At 37.4% G+C, this 4,521-nt stretch overlaps 1 non-coding gene across 1 annotated transcript; it reads right to left on the bottom strand.

Annotated features, from left to right (window-relative positions):
* Positions 1-3,687: 3,687 nt before the first annotated feature.
* TRNAR-UCU (transfer RNA arginine (anticodon UCU)) lies at positions 3,688-3,762 on the bottom strand. Its single transcript has one exon. It is a non-coding gene; the product is annotated as a tRNA-Arg (tRNA).
* Positions 3,763-4,521: the final 759 nt, after the last annotated feature.

Raw genomic sequence — 4,521 nt, 5'->3', positions numbered from 1 at the left:
ATGAGTTAGGCAGGCAAGAGCAGGCAAAGTAGAGATGGGTACAGTAAAGGGCTTGGACTTCACCTGTCGATGATGGGAAGCTAACAAAAATCTTTTAAGTAGGAGAATCATAGCATCAGATTGGCATGGTATGAAGGTCACTTGCTGGTGTTATTGATGTTGAAAGACCAGATTGGAGGTTATGGGTCCCAGCAGGAGAAGACAAAAACAACAGTAACTGAACTGAAGAGGAAAGAGTCAATTTTAGAGATATTTCTATATTAAAATTATATCACTAGAGTATACATAATTTAGACTAACGTTTTCTGCTCAATCAGTTGGAGCATTGGAAGGAGAAGTAAAAGTGTGCGTTAGTTTGGGGTGGAGGTCTCAATCCCTTTTCACAGAGAATAAACAAGCATAGGTTTTGGTATACTTATCTACCTTGTCACACCCAGGCTGTTCTCTTGAGAAAGAGGTGGGTGCATCGGTTTACTCAGGGAAATTCTCTGTCCTCCCTGACATTTGAACATTTGAAGTTACAAAAAGGCCACTTTGTCCTATTAAGTCTTTCATTAAAGGGACTCTTTGGATATTTCCTCTGTGTTGAGAATTATTCCCTTTAAAATGCATTTATTTTGTCATCTAAGATTTTCACACTGTACTGTGAGTTATTTTAACACAGGGCATATATACATATGTTGAGGCATGACGCTGTGAGTAGTGGTGGATGAGGTATTTGGAATTTACGTAGGCACCGACCTTATAAAAACTTCTAAGGCTGGTGGCTGCTGGCTGGTGAAGAGCTTTTGGGAATAGATGACCACTGATAAGAACCTTGCTCTCCAATTGTGATGAGATTTCTAGTTCACTTTTCAGTCTACCTAAGTAAAATTTCAAGTTAATTATGGTTTCTCAGATAAGAGCAGGAAGAGTTTACAGTACAGTCAGCTGACCACATTAAATTTAGCACTGAGCCTTCTTTCCTCCCTACTGGGTAAACTTCCTTTTCTCACTTTCCTAACGAGTTCTTGTTTCTGAGGAAAATCCCCCTGAGATCAAACATGAAATCAAGTAGGAGAAATTAGTAAGCACTTCCATGGTGAGAGATTCTGAAGTCCTAGACTATGTCTGGCTGACCGGAAGTTCAAGAGTTAGAAGAAGGTGGAATGTCCAGGGCCCTCCACCTGCTATCCAGTCCCTCATCATGGGTCTGTCTGCAGTGATAAGAGACACAGAGGGATAAAAAGTTCTCCAGGAAAGTTTTTGTACACAACCTTGTCGGAAAAATAGCATGTAAATCTCTCCTCTTAAATGGAGGAAGATTAAGATCAGAAATAAACATTTCTCATTTCAGAATGTCAGGCAGTTCCTAATTAGTACAGTGATCATCTCTAAGAATGAAGGTTAAAAATATTCCAAAGTAAATGCATTTCTGTTGCCTCCTTTATGCTGTTACAATTTTTCCTGTGCCACTAGCAGTTTGTTAGGGGAAGAAGTTTCTCTTAAGTGAGTATAAATTTGATAGCTTCTTTTTCTGGTATGCAGAATAAATATTTATTTGTTGTTTTGAATGCTTTTGTCGCACATTTCATATTAGTATGTCATAAACTAGTGTCTAGTAGGAAAACTGATAATGGATTCAAACTATTTGTTGATGTAAAATGTTAAACAGTAAGTTTACTAATCATTTCTTAAAGCTGCACTGTTTTAAAATCTGTAAAAGCTCAATCTGTCACGAGGTTAAGGTAAAAACTTTACTTGCTTACCCTCTTATAGCAGTAGAAATAAAAGTGATTTTGGCAGTTTCCCTGAATATTAACCACAATAGAAAATCTTTGCTGTTTTAAAAGTGGGTTGGTTTGATAGTCTCCCCCCCACAAATCATCCTTTCCTCTATTAATATTAAACACACAGCGACTGAACCTGTTATGCCTGCTGAGACAGGTTGTGCTACACGGGAAATGCCCAAAGCCCAGCTTGGGAAAGGCAACATAAATGCTGTGTTGCAATAAATTTCAGTGGGCATCATCTGGAAACCCTTACCCTTGCCTTTTTTTTCCCACCCTGTGTCTATTCTCTGAGTCACTATACCCTTGTTAGGAAATCTTGGAGATGTTTCACTGCAAAGAAGACTACTGGTAGCAATGCAGTGTTGATGATTCTATTGGGTTGGCCAAAAAGTTTGTTTGGGTTTTTCTTGTAGCATCTTCTGGAAAAACCCAAATGAACTTTTTGACCACCTCAATAGGTAAATTTACCTCACTCATTAATTAATCAAGCCGTTCAACAGATATGTTGAGTTTCTCCTCAGGGCCTGACCTTGGGTTGCTTGTGGAGATCAAAAGATAAGATTGGAAATAAGCCATGATGGATGGACAGAAAAACTCACTATTACTAGGAGGTCAGTTATTCCCAAATTGATCTATAAAGTCAATGGTATTCCAATCAAATTCCAACACACTTTTCCTGAAACTGGACAGGCTAATTCTAACATTTACAGGGAAGAGCAAAGAACTGAGAAGAGCCAAGATTCTTTGAAAGAAAAACGTGGTTGGAGAATTTGTACTTCCAGATAATGAGACTTACTATAAAGCTATTGTGCTTAAGGGCTTCCCAGATGGCTAAGTGGTAAAGAATCTGCTGGCCAATGCAGGAGATACAAGAGATGTGGATTTGATCCTTGGGTAGCGAAGTTACCCTGGAGAAGGAACGGCAACCACTCCAGTATCCTTGCTTGGAAAATCCCATGGACAGAGGAGCCTGGGGGTCCACAGTCCGTGCGGTAAGTCGCAAGGAGTCAGACACAACTGAGCGACTTCACTTTCACTTTTCACTTTCACGCATTGGAGAAGGAAATGGCAACCCACTCCAGTGTTCTTGCCTGGAGAATCTCAGGGACCGGGGAGCCTGGTGGGCTGCCATCTATGGGGTCACACAGAGTCGGACACGACTGAAGTGACTTAGCAGCAGCATAGTGATCTTAAGAACTTCTGTTAATCATATAATACAGCCAAAGAAAGTGAAAAGAACAAATAACAAATTGGATGAAGTTATTTGCGCCACATACCTCTGATGATAGCAAATTAGTATTCAGAAAATATAGAGAACTAAAAAAATAGTTGTACAAAAATTTAGCATAGTTCTATAAAAAAATGTAGCAGGATTTAAAAGGGACATCCCTGGCACTCCAATGGTTAAGACTGTGCTTTCAACAGCAGGGACTCAGGTTTGATCCTTGTTCAGGGAACTAAGATCCCACATGCATGGCCAAAAAATAAAAATAAATTGAGCAAAAGTATGAAAAAATACTTTGGTCAATAATATATGAAGAGGCAGTTATTCTTACTTAATAATCTGGGAAACTAAAACCAAAATGAGATGACATTTAAAAAATAAAATGCATGATGACATCAAATGATATAAAATCTCCACGTTGAATACTACAAAATATGTCAATAAATTAAAAAGGAGCCTGCAAAGTCCATATATCTGTTCTCAGCCCTGTCAGTCACCCATTCAGTATGCAAAGTATCATCTAATCTGTATGCGTAAGGAGTCATCATGAAAGTAAAAGTGTGTCAGAAAGATACTTCCAAATGGTTAGAGGCATGTGATTTTTAGTACCGTGTGTTACAGAAATGTCAGGAATGGTATAGTTTATTTTTTCACTTTTTAAAGTTTTATTATGTTTATTTATTTATTTTTGGCAACTGGACAGGGACTCAAACCCTAGATCCCCAGATTAGAAGTCTGATGCTCTACCAGCTGAGCTACCCAGGCAAGTATGGTATATTTTAACTATGTGCAAGATAATGTCAGTGTCCACAGAGGGTCTTTTTTCTTTTTTTGAGTAGTGTTGCTAGTATTGAAAGAATAAAAATGGTTGTTTTGCAGTTTAGATTTCAAGATAGGAAAAACTGATTTTTCAGCCATGACTGACATGAGAGAAACATTCTAGGAAGTCTTAGATCATACTTCTGAGTTTTTTTTTTTTTTCAATTGAAGGATAATGGCTTTACAATATTGTGTTGGTTTCTGCCATACTTCTGAGTTCTTAATTTTGACTTACATGATTTTTTTTATACTTTAAAATTTTTGTGAACTGGTGTAAATTGTCAACGCATATTAGCTTGGGTATTTTTGTAAATAGTTTGTGATTTACTTCTTGATCTGCATGAAAATATTTAGAATCCTTTTCTTCAAAGCTTATTTGAAGCCAAGTTGTGGGTTTGGGGTTTTGTTTGTTTGTTTTGGTTGGGGGTGGGGAGGAGAGAAAGCATTTTGTACTCTGATAATTCAGATAGTAATATCTTGTAGTTTAAAGCAAATGTCCCACTGAAATCAATTCAAATATCAACAAAATTATTAAAACAGGAAAATAAAATCTGAGTACATGGAATGATATACCATATTTATGGACAGGAAGGTTTATTATTATTAAGATGGAAATTCCAAATCTTTCTTTAGATCTAATTCAATCCCAGTCAAAATTCCACCAGGCCTTTTTGTAGAATTTGACAAGCTGTTGCTAAAATGTGT

The sequence above is a fragment of the Muntiacus reevesi genome, chromosome 8 (genome assembly GCF_963930625.1).
Source record: "Muntiacus reevesi chromosome 8, mMunRee1.1, whole genome shotgun sequence".
In the NCBI taxonomy this organism is placed as follows: domain Eukaryota; kingdom Metazoa; phylum Chordata; class Mammalia; order Artiodactyla; family Cervidae; genus Muntiacus; species Muntiacus reevesi.
Note: the sequence above shows the minus strand (reverse complement) of the source record. Positions and strands in the feature narration are given on the sequence as shown.